We start from the raw sequence: 12,526 nt of genomic DNA, 5'->3' as shown, positions 1-12,526 counted from the left end.
TCTCTTGTTGCAGAGCAGGGGCTCTAGGCGCTTGGGCTTCAGTAGATGTGGCACACGGGCTCAGTAGTTGTGGCTCGTGGGCTCTAGAGCGCTGGCTCAGTAGTTGTGGCGCACAGGCTCAGTCGCTACACAGCATGTGGGATCTTCCCGGACCAGGGCTTGAACCCGTGTCCCCTGCGTTGGCAGGCGGATTCTTAACCACTATGCCACCAGGGAAATCACTCTCTTTTTCATTTCAGTGACTTTGGCTCATCCGTGGGCCAGGGAGGAAATTCACCAAATGACATGCTCCCCCTCCCGCTCCCTGGGAGTGCCCTGCCCTGCCCGCCTGCCCCTTCCCTTCCTCCACACCTATCCTTGTTCCCTCCCCCTAGCCTGGGAAAAAGGGGCGATTTGGAGTCCTAGCCTAGATTTACCATGAAGTCTCAGGCAGTCTCTTCTTCGGATAAATGGGTATAGCTTAAGGTTAAATGGCATTCACTGGCTTCTCCCCCTAAATCGACTTCACTTTCTCCTCCGGGAGATTTTCTTCCTATTCTTCTAGCACCACCTCAAGAATTCCATTCATTTTCTGTCTGCTCTTGTTTCTGGACTCTGCTGATGAATCAGGGATGTGTTCTGTCTTTCCCTTCAGACTGGGAAATCTTTGTAGTCTAGAGCCATATCTCCCCTGTCTAACCAAGAGCTCCCTGAAACGATCTCCTTCTGGACCTACTCCCAGCACCGAGCACAGAACCCTGCCCACTGGCAGGCGTAGCCAACAGCCCTGGGGAGGGAGGAGGGTGGAGGAAGACAGGCACATTCATTTCTCTACTCCTGTAAACAGATCACCCCAAAGGTAAGCCCAGGGAGCAATGGGAACTTATAAAAAAGGCTTCTTTTCCAGTGGGGGTGACTTTTAATTTGAAACTAAAAAGAAGGAAGAAGAGAGGGCATTTTCCCCCAAGAGCTTCAGAGCACCTCCTCCCACCCTGCCTTCCCCTTCCCACTTGCTTCTTCCTTGGAAGCCCAAGACAGAGGGCAGAAGGTCTGTCCCATCTCTTTTGTAATGTCATGGTGCTCCCTCCTCCTCCCACTAGCCTGTCCTGCCCGCCTGAGGGCCCTGGCTCCAAGCCAAGTGTCAACCTACTCAGGCTCACCCAGCACCCTTATTCAGGGCAGAACCAGCTGCGGAGGCAGTGCCTCCTTTTCCTCCCAACATCTGTCAACGTGAAGGCCCCCTTCCGCGTGATGAGAGGCAGTACCAATGTGTGGAGCAGCTTGTGGACTGCTCTGAGCTCAGGGGCATTTCTCTATCCATGACAGAGTAGGTGGATGTGTGTGTGCTCAGCTTGGGTGCATTTCCACCTCCTTCTCTCCCCTCTTCCCTCCTTCAGGTGAGTTTAGAATCCATGGTCTGGGAGGGGTCATTGTGTCCATTCACCTGCCCACGCCCAACCCTCTACCATGCTGGATGAGCATCTCTGTTGGGTTTGAGACTACTACCACCCTAGCAAAGAAACCACCATACCCCTGGGAATTCCCCGGCAGTCCAGTGGTTAGGACTTGATGTTTTCACTGCCATGGCCTGGGTTCAATCCCTGGTCGGGGAACTAAGATCCTGCAAGCTACGTGGCTCGGCCAAATAATAATAATAATAATAATAATAATTTAAAAAGAAAGAAATCACCATACCCCTCCCCAGTCTTCTGAAGCAATGAAATGCAGAGACCCACACAGAGCCACTCCCACTTTGAGGGCTACCCCTCTAAACCTAGGAGGCTGGGGTCCCATCTGGTTTCTATCTTTTTTTTTTAACATTTATTTATTTATTTTTGGCTGTGTCAGATCTTAGTTGAGGCACGAGGGATCTTCGTTGCAGCGCGTGGGCTTAGTTGCCCTGTGGCACGTGGGATCTTAGTTCCCTGTATCGAATCCACATCCCCTGCATTGGAAGGCAGATTCTTAACCACTGGACCACCAAGGAAGTCCCTCCTATCTGGTTTCTGCTGCTGCCCAGGAAGGAGTCTCTTCCCTTTTGCCAGCTGCCCAAAGAGCTAATAAGGGCTTGCATTTACTGAGCCTTTATCGTGGGCCAATCACACAGAGTTTCTTGTTGACTCTTCACAACAACCCCTGAGGTGGGTCTTACTATTACCCCATTTTACAGATGAGGAAGTGAAGGCTCTGACAGGTTGTGGTTGCCCTTCCTAGCCAGCATGCAGCCCCCACTTTGGGCCAAAGACTGAACCATTGTTTGATGGACAGCAGCGGAGGCCCCCTTGAGGGAAGGGGCAGAGAAAAAACGAGGCCTGGCCCTTTCTTGGGAAGACACCTTCTTGAGCAGTGTTCAGTCTAGTGGAGGGGATGGATGGTCTGAGAGAGGAGTCAGACTGTGCTTGAAAAACCAGTGATTTCCTGACCTTTGATGCCAACATCCAAGGTGGCACCAGTCAGAGGCTTCCACTACTGTGTCTGGGTCCCAGGTATGAACCTGGCTCTCTGTCGACCTTGTCCTAGGAATAAACAGACCTGGGATTTCTCTTCCCTGAGGACAAGTGAAAACCCCTTTCTGATGCTGAAGGACTCTTGTGAGACACAAAGACCTTCTGACTTCCATGGGGCAGGCCTCCCCTGAAGGAAACGTTTCCCACCCGGAAGCAGGGGGATGGTTGGAATGAACTCTGAAGGCATCTTGGACTTCCATCCAATCCCATTTCTTCTTCTTCATCCTGGCCAAACTCTGAGGATTATGACAATCCTCAGTGCGGGCAATAAAAAGTGCCTAATTGGTTGTTGTCCAGACAAGGCTGCTCCCCGTTTCCCTCGTGGGGGTAGGAAACCAGCTGAGTCAGTTTCACTTGTGTTATTACAGCTTTCCCGTGGTTGCTGGGCACTAGCGGAAGCAGGGCACCCAGTGGGAGTCGGCAGCTGGTGCCTGATGCTGCTTCAGAGGTGGGCATCCCCTGGGAGGCAGAGGGCCCCCAGAGAGGACCGGAACATTAGGCCCTTCTGTTCCTAATCTGAGGAAAGAGGACACCACCCCTGCTGGCCTCTGTGGGAGTCGGGAGGAATGCAGGGGATACCCTCTGCTTTGGCCTCGGTGACAGCACCCGTTACTTCTGCGGTAGAGAGCAGGGGAGAACATGGGCTCCGGAGCCAGGCTGCGCCTGACTGTGCCATTATCCAGCTGGGTGATCCTGGGCACCCTGGGTGAATATTTAGCTCACTATGCCTCATCTTTCTCATCTGTAAAGTGGGGCTAAGTATATGTAAAGTGCTTGGAGCAGTGCCTGGCCTGTAATAAGTGTTGAATAATTGTAGCCATTAGCACTGCCATAGCTTGACAGTGGGAGTGAGAAGATGGGATGTAAGTCAGGCTGAATTTGGACATGGTGGGATGGGCGAGGGGTGGGTGAGATGCCCTCTGGGGCAGAGAACCTGGGTTTCCCAAGGTCTTCTCTGAGGTTGCCATGCTGAACACAGCTCTCCTTGTTTCCTTCTGGAGATAATGGACTAGACCTGTCTACTTGGGTCTCAGCCAGAGATGGCACAGAGCCACCAGGCCAGCAGTCTTCTTCCCCTCCCATTTTGGGGGCAACCCTTCTAAGCTTGGGCTGCTGGAGAGCCCCGAAAGCCAGGAGGGTGAGTGAGACCCCAGACTGGGAAATTCTTTGCCCTAGAGGCTGCGTCCGACTCTCCCGGTGCCCTTTCTCCCACCACCCACCTTGCCTCTCCCGACCTCCAGCAGGAAGGCTGTTCTCTTCCTGCGTCTGATTCCAGGACGCCCAGAGCCAAGCACAGGCTCCTTACATTTCTGGCAAACCTGCTCAAGTCCCCCGCCCAGGCTGCATCCTCTCCCCCTGCGAGTCTTTGAACAGGCTGTTTCCTCCACTGGGAAACACCCTGCTCCCTCTGCAGCTCTCACCTTGTCCTTCCTGAGCCCCTCCTGTGCCCATCCCTTCCCTGCCTGCCCCTGCCCTGAGACTCACCCCAAGGCCGGCAACGTGACCCTCCTTCTCTCTGCCTCAGTCCTGGATGAGTGTCCAGCCTCCCCCATCAGACTGGGAAGGTGCAAATTGTGTTTTACTACTGAACCCACTGGACCATGCAGGTCATCCATGACCCCTCCAGGTCTCAGCCACGATTACCCCTTTTCCCATTCTTCAGGCTCCCCAATTTTTTTTTTTTAATAAATTTATTTATTTATTTTTATCTGCATTGGGTCTTCGTTGCTGCGCGGGGCTTTCTCTAGTTGCAGCGAGCGGGGGCTACTCATTGCAGTGGTTTCTCTTGTTGCGGAGCACGGGCTCTAGGCGTGCGGGCTTCGGTAGTTGTGGCTCGTGGGCTCTAGAGCACAGGCTCAGTAGTTGTGGTGCACGGGCTTAGTTGCTTCATGGCCTGTGGGATCTTCCCGGACCAGGGCTTGAACCCGTGTCCCCTGCCTTGGCAGGTGGATTCTTAACCACTGGCCCACCAAGGAAGTCCCAGCCTCCCCATTTTTGATCCAGGAGAGTGGCATAGTCACTGGGCTGCCTGCCACCTCTGACTGCCCCTGGGGGCTTGGCAGACAGACAGCCACCTGTCTCAGGAGGTTCAGGTGGATGCTGGCAGGCAGTGGAGGCCAAGGACCCCCCCAGAAGCCCCTCCAGTGCTGGAAGCTGCCACATCCAGTGATCATCCAGTGACAGGGTCAGAACCCAGCTAGGCAGCAGCTGACACCAGAGCAGCAAGGGAGAGGGAGGCCCCAGAAAACCCCCCACCCTTTCCCTGCCACTGCTCTGTGTCTGCTGTCTCTTGGTTGGGGGGATGCTTATGGGTAGGGGGTGGAGTGGGAGGAACGCTGCTCGGCCCCTAGGGGGGCAACTGAGATTTATGGGACTGGGTTTTTACAGGCTGGGGAGAGGCCCCAGGCGGGAGGAGAGCATGCATAAAACCTCCCAACATGAAAGTCTCAGCAGCAGGTCCCCCCCGCCAGGCCTGTGGGTGGTGAGAGATTTACAGCTCTTGCACAAGGCCTGGAGGGAGCCTGGGGAAGTTGCAAGGACACTTCAGAGCCAGAATAACTCCCCACCAAGGCCTTCACCTTTCTCCTCTAGGAAAAAAATTACTCACCAAGAGAACAGGTTGGAGCTGCCAGAAAGATGGTTAGCACTGCGGGGAACCCGCCCCACCTGAGTCTAGGTGACTCCCAACTTCCTCCCCCACCCTGAACTCTTCTCTGCCCCCAGGTCGGGGGGAGATGCCTGGAGCAATGTGGGGGAGGGCAGGGGGACAATGTCCAGGAGGGCCTCCCTCTGGGGACAGGGGGGCTCGTGCTCCTAGGTCCCTTTTCCCAGACGAGGAAAGGGCAACAGTGGCCTAGAAGTGGGAGCAGGAGTGTGGGTGGATTCTGGCCAGTTCTGGAAGAGTCTCAACATTTAGGGAGTACTTTCAGAGCGTGTATATGGGGTAGGAGTCTTACCTGAAGGGAGACACGGGTGACCCAATAAGGACACAGAAACACAGAAAGCCCCTGTGCTCAGGGGCTGCCTCTCATTTCATCCAATGAGCCCAAAGGCTGAGCTGGGACTCAGGAGTGGAAGGTACCTGACCCCAGCCCTACACCCTCAGTTCTTGCCCACCAAACTCAGCTGCCAGTTTTCCCTTGGGCCAGACCTCTGGCTTCTACCTCACCCATGGAAGGATTATGTGCATCTAGGCTCTACCTCACTGGGGACAGCTCAGTTGTTTCGAGGGTGCGTTTCTGCCTCTCCCTGACTCTGGACTCTGCACCCCATCACCCTGGTCCCCCACGTCCCCCTCACCTGCACGGAGAAGCCCTAAACCTCAGCTGGGTGGGGGAGGTGTACACCGCTAACCACTTGAAAGGGCCAGGTAGGCATCCCGGGACAGGTGAGGGGCCAGAGCCTTTGAACTGGGAGGGGGCGGGGCTGCTGCCAGAAGATGGAAATCCTGGGCCAGGCTTGCAGCGCCAGAGGGAGAGGGACGGGGAGGAAGCGCCATAAAAGGCCGACCCCACCCTCCGTACAGCCCAGGCTTCCCCTCCCCACCCCTTAGTCCAGCCTCCCAAGACCAGAGCTGGCACCGAGACAGCCTACTGAGTAATGTCTCAGGTGCCCCGCCAGCTGGACAGAGACTCGCCCACTGGCAGGCCCCACCCTGAGTGGTCGGTCAGCACTCCCCAGGCCAGGGGCATGGTGGGGAGGAGACAGAGGCACTGCCCGTCCAAGCAGGGCACTGCTTGAGCCCAACCCGACAGGAAAGAGGTTGGGGTGGGGAGCCCCGTACTGGGCAGAAGGCGGGGATGCAGCTGTACTGCCCGCTTGTCCTTTCTCTTGCTGGCTGGCTGCAGGGCAGGGAAGGAAGACTAACTCTGGGTCAGCGCTCCAGCAGGGAGAGGGGGAGTCAAAGAGGAAAGATGGCGCTGCTCCCTTGGCCCCCAACCCCCTTCAGACTGCAGGCTCAAGGAGGAGTGGGGCCGGGCTGGTCAGGACCTGCCTCCAGCCTGCCTTCCTTCCCAGGAAGTCGGCAAAATTACTCTCCTGGTACTGCTCTTTATTTTTTGAAGCCAGATCAAAGGTGGGAGCCAGCTGGGAGCTCTAGTAAAATCTCAGCAAGGTGGAGCCTTGGAGTTCAGTCGGGAAACCAGGAGCTGGGGGGAGGGGCATTGTCCCAGGCCCTGCCTGCGGGCTCAGGGGTGAGACAAGAGTCCGGAGTGGAGCTGGTGGGTGGGGACCAGTCAAGAAGGGTCTGTGACCTGAAGGATCCAGGCCAGGCTGTGGTCACCTTGGTTTCCACTGCTCTTCTCTCCAAGTAGGGACCCACCCACGTATAACTCTTCCAGTCCCAGCATCTAAGCCAATTGGAACCTCTGTTCACATTGGCCACAGGTCATCCCACTTTGACCTCACTGCCCTCATCTTCGTCACCTGCTCCAGGGCATTACTTTGTAAACCAGGAAGCTCTTAGATTAGATAAACTTGCTCCCTCCTGCAAAAACAAAGCACATTCCCCCTTTCCATTCCGAGTTCAGACTAGAAAAAAGCAAAAGCATCTCCTTATTTTTTTATATAGTTTCCTGGTGAAGCTGAGATTCAGTCACGTGTGCCAGCAGCATCTTTCCCCTCCTCCCCTTGCTCCTGTCCACACTGTCTTCCTGTGTAGGCCAAATAATTGTCATTCTTGTTCGGGAGACCTTCTCCTTCCTCCCTAGGACTACCACATCTCCTCACTGGAATCACATCGCCATCCCTAATATTGTGGCTGGACGGGGTCAATGGGATTCTTCATTCATACTGGTTTTCAGGGTGAACACGTCCCTGGCACTATCAGCGGGGGACATGATGGGTGCGGCCCCCAGACATCCCACACTTCTTTCCTCATGAGTCCTGAGGTCTGGAGAGGCTTGGTCCTGACTGGCACGTCGCCAGATGCGAGGCTCGTCCAAAAGAACAGTGAAAGGTTTCCCCAGAGCCCTGGCTGGCCCTGAGAAGCCCTCCTCAATCATGTGGGATGGCACTCCTCGTTGCCCCGGGTCCAGCTTCTCCCAGATGTGGAGGTCCCTGGCAAGGCTGATTGGGATGGACAGTGAGAATGTGTGTGTGTGTGTGTGTGTGTGTGTGTGTGTGTGTGTGTACCTGGGCACACACACTTAGGTGGGTCTGGATATAGAGGAAAGGAAGAAGAGAGTGCTACTTTACAAATTCTGCCATCATGAATGCACTGTGTAACTGTGGCCAACTCCCTCACCTTTTCAGGGCTTCGGTTTCTCTGGCCATAAAATATGGGGTTAACTGTCCCTCCTAGGGAAGCTAGGAGGATTCACTGGGCAATGGCTCTGAAGTGTCTAGGAGGAGAAGGAGAGCTATAAATATAAGCGATCATTAGAGAGTATTTCACAGCCATTTTTGTGGCCCCAACGTTTTATTAATATTATTATTGTTATTGTCACCACTTCCCGAGTCTCTGCTAGCTGGGTTGGAGCTTCCAGGTGAAGGTCATGCTCCTGAGCCCAGTATCCCAGATAATGACCTCACTGAATCCCCACCCTCCACACTCAGGGTGCCTGGGGGACTCTCAGGAAGCTAGTGATGGTGACTGAGATGAGGCCTTGACAGAAGGGGGTCAGGGACCCAGAAGAGAAAGTGCCCGCCCAGGGAAATTCACAAGCCCTCTGTGTCCCTAGGGATGTTTCCAGTCTGCTGTGGGAAGCCTGGGCTCAGAGAAGCAGACATGGAGCTGTGGTCCCGAGGTCAGGAAGGGTGGAGAGGGGCTGAGTGCAGGGGAGAGGCCAAGGTGGAGAGAGGATGCTGTTACCCAGGCAGTAAGAGGAGCTGGTTGGTAGGAAATGATTCCTTGGAGAGGCAAATGGTTCTTTTCAAGGAGTCTTTGTAGAGGCTAGAACATACTCTGTTTCCAGGTGAATCAGGGCACAAGCCTGGCAGACAGTGGGCACTCAATGAATGCTTGTTAAACTGAATTTCCGTTTAGAAAATTGTTTAGTAGAATTGCCTTCCTACTCCAGTAAGATTAAAAAACCTGGCATTTGCTTTTGGAAATGCCTTGGACGCCCCCTGGTGGCGACACACAAAGGCTGAGGGGGCACCAGTGCCTTCCATCCTAACTGGTTCCTGGGGGGGCTGCCCTTTCCTCCTGAGTCTCCACAGACCTCATCCCAAGGGGACTGGGAGTAGGAAGAAACAGGGAAAAAGGAAGAACCCTGTGGGGGAAGGATGAGTGGAACGTCCTTGCTGGAAGATTCCATGGCAGTTGGTAGAGGACAGCCATTGGTCTGGGCAGGGGAACCAGGGTGCAGAGGGAGTTGATGAGTCAGTGTAGGACTGGCATCCCTGAGCAGTGGAGAAGGGGGGGTGGCTGTGTGTGTGCACCTGCGGTGTGGAGTGGGGTAGCTGCCAAAGTATAATAGGGAGATACATTTTACAGCCTCTGTTAATTTTTCATGCTCAGAAAAAGACTAAGGAAACCTGGATAATTGAAATCAAAGATGGACCTGGGAGAGGAAAAAAAAATGGTTCATTTAAACTAGGTGGAAAGAGGAGAAATGAGAATGTAGAAAACCAAAGGAAGAAAAGGGGAGAAGCAGAGGCTACTGGGAAAATTCCTAAGGCAGAACGTGCAGCCTTTAGAAGACTGAGTTGGCTTCTTCAAAAATAACAATAAAGCTTGGGTTGTAGGGGTGAGTGAGGATTAACAGATAGTCAAGGGCTGGGACATTGATATTCTTCTAGTTTCTGGACATCCAACACCAGCTGCACCATGTGGTTCCTTTCATAGGAGGCCCCAGAAGGAATGTGGAGCTTCTTAAGGTCAGACTGTGGTTCTGCAGCCATTCCTCCCTCCTTCTGGTGCCCTAGGCATCCTCAGGGATAGATGCTCACTCTCTGGTACTGATGAATCAGATGGGGGCAGCCACATGCAGAAAAGAAGGACAAGGAAAATGTCAGGAAGCAGGAAAAGCATGGGAAAATGAAGAGGGAAGGGGGTTAAGAGGCAGACAGGGAAGGAGAAGTGAAGTGGAGGTGGAGGAAGCCGGGCTTGGAAGAGAAGGGAATAAGTACAGGAAAAAGGTTAAAAAGATGCAGTCATTCAGTCAGTCAACAAACATTTACTCTGCACCTACTATATATCAAGCAATGTGCTGGGAGTGGAAGGTGCTATGGTGGACAAGACAAATACGGGGATTTTAGGAGTGGCGAATGGATAGCTTTATAAATTAGAAATGGGGAGAAAGTGACAACTTAGAACAGGAAGAGGCTGAAAGCATTGGAAACAAGGGAAATATCAGCGAGGGAGAAACTGTCTCCAGATGCACCCAGGGAAGAGACGTTTCTCCTGGTTGGTGCTGAGACCCACAGCTGGAACCGCCTGTTGGCTCTGGGGCCATGGAGATCGAAGCAGGTAGGATGGGCAGGGGAGAAATTCAGGACGGGGAGGGACAGGAGTGGGTAGAGGTGGAGGGTACAGATGCGAAGCTTCACAGCGGTTTACTTGAGCACCACCGTCGGAAGATATCTTTGGGCTGACAAGTGGTTCTCTAATTTGGCTGCCTGTTGGAATCACCTGAGGAATTTCTTAATACCGTCACCAGGGTTACACTCCCAGAGATTCTGATTTCCTTGGCCTGGGATGGGACCCAGGCTTTAAAATTTATTAAACGCTCACAAGTGAGTCTAAAGCGCAGCTAGGACAAAGCAAGCATTAGGGGCCGGCTGCCCAGCCTCTTTCCTCTCTGTAGAGTATGGGGGCATCTGTGGGAAGCAATCTGTGGGAAGCAAAACTGTGCGGTGGTTTTAGGGTGCTGTAACTGAGGCTCAAAGACACCAAAGGTCCTGACAAAAGTATAACGGGGTCCTCTCCTTAGAAGATGCTCCCTTCCTCGGCTGTGCCTCTGGTAAGAACAAGAAAGATGGCAGGGAAGAGCAATTTAAATTACTCAGAACTGCTGGCAAATTCTTCTACGTTTTTGCACCCTGCGTCCCCACCCACACACACGCAAACTTTTTTTTTCCCCCCACTTCTGCTGTCTTCCTGATGGGGCCTCTGGGGTAGGAGAAGCACAACTGCCCCAGCTTTCATCCCATAAGAGGTCTGGCAGGATATTCAACCCCACCTCCCTGGCCCCCAAATCCCTGCACCCTTAAATAGCTGAGTCCCTGAACACGGGTGTAGTCCTTGGCTTGACAGTGAAGCAATCTTAACTTGAAAAATGGCCTGGGAACAGAATGCACGGTCTATATAAACAAGTCCCATGTAGATGTAATTGTATGCAAATATTCGTTCTTTAACTCGGCATACATTTCCTGTTGGTCCTCTAGTCTGGGCCTCTAACCTACCACTGCAGCTCACAGTCTAGTAGGGAAGTAAGAAGTAAGAACAAAAGTGTGCAATGCAGTGTGAGTGAGTGAAGCCCTTTGCATGTGCCAAGAGCAGCCCAGAGAAGTAAAAAGCTCTGGCTCAGCAGGAGTTCAGACTTTGAGCAGGTTCGTGAAGGATGCATAGGAGTTTACCAGGAAAAAGGAAGGAAAAAGTAGGAAGGGAAATAGAGAGATGCGTAAGTGTTTAGGAACTGTGGAATCTTTTCTTGAGGCAAAAAGGTAGGATTTGTGGAAGGACAATAGGGTGGCAGAGGGAGATAAAGCATGAAAGGTACACAAAGAGTGTGAAGGACATTGTTTGCCTAGAAAGGAGTATGGACTTTCTACCCAGAAGGGTGCAGGGAGCCAATGAAGGATTTAACTAGAGGAGTGATATCTTTTGAAGTCTTGTTCTTTCAAAGGCTAAATCTGAGAGGGGTAGACTGGAAGAGACTAGTAACATTTATTCAACAATTACAATATACTGGGCATTCTGCTCTGTATTTTATCACACCAACCCTTTATGATAGTGTTCTTCAAACTGCCAGTCATGATCAAGAAAAGGAAGTGGTGGGAGGGATAAATTAGGAGGTTGGGATTAACATATACACACTACTATATATAAAATAGATAACCAACAAGGACCTACTGTATAGCACGGGGAACTATACTCAATATTTTGTAATAACCTATAAGGGAAAAAATCTGAAAAGGAATATCCATCTATCTATCTATCTATCTATCTATCTGGATCACTGTGCTGTACACCTGAAACTAACTCGATATTGTAAATCAGCTAGACTTCAATTGAAAAAAAAAGGAAGGAAGGAAGGAAAGGAGGAAAGAGGGTGGGAGGGAAGAAAGAATAAGATAGGACAGGATAGAAAACATCAGTCCATCACGCGTAGGAAGGGTAAGTATTGTTTTTGGAAAGTTTTATCATACACTCACAGGAGTATAAGTGTACTGGGTCAGGATGCAAATATATTTCTCACTGTGGGGTTACGATTTTTTTTAAAAAAAGGAAAGCCACTGCTCTAAGATGTAGGTGTGATTAGCCTCATTTTACAGATGAGGACATAAGGCGCACAGTTTCGGTACCCTGCCTCTCTGTAAGTAGGCTGTGCGAGTTTCGAGCCCAGGCTGGTCTGAAACCAGAATGGATTCCTTCTCACTAACGCCTTCCAAAGTTACACAGCCATAGGGAAGATAAACCTACCCAGGTAGAGCCTTGGCCAAGTGCTGAACTCACAGCACCTCGTTCAAGGAGGTAAGTGGGACAGAGGCCAATTCTGTCCACCCGAGGCGCTGGTTAGAATGCATATTCCAGGCGTGCCCCACACACGGGAGGCAGCCCCGGGAATCTACTTTTAGAGAGCTTCAGGTGATTTTGATGCCCACGTTAGCGGGTCGATGCAATAACCAGGTGAGGATTAAGAGGGGTTTGAACTGAGACGGCGAAAATATTCCCCTCTGAGAGGTGTCACTTAGCCCCAACTCCCGCTATTGTGTCTGACTCCAATGCCTCGCTGTACAAAGTCGCCCGGAGGTTCACCTCCCTCTCCAGAAGCGATGAAGGGCGAGAGACTAAATTAAAGACTGGTGGCTTTCCACTCAACAGGTACTGGGTTCAGTGGCTGAAGACCGAAAGGCCCCTGCCACACCAGGGC

This window comes from Delphinapterus leucas, chromosome 19 (assembly GCF_059928025.1).
Source record: "Delphinapterus leucas isolate spDelLeu-1000000601 "Yukka" chromosome 19, BTC_Dleu_Yukka2, whole genome shotgun sequence".
Classification (NCBI taxonomy): Eukaryota; Metazoa; Chordata; class Mammalia; order Artiodactyla; family Monodontidae; genus Delphinapterus; species Delphinapterus leucas.
Note: the sequence above shows the minus strand (reverse complement) of the source record.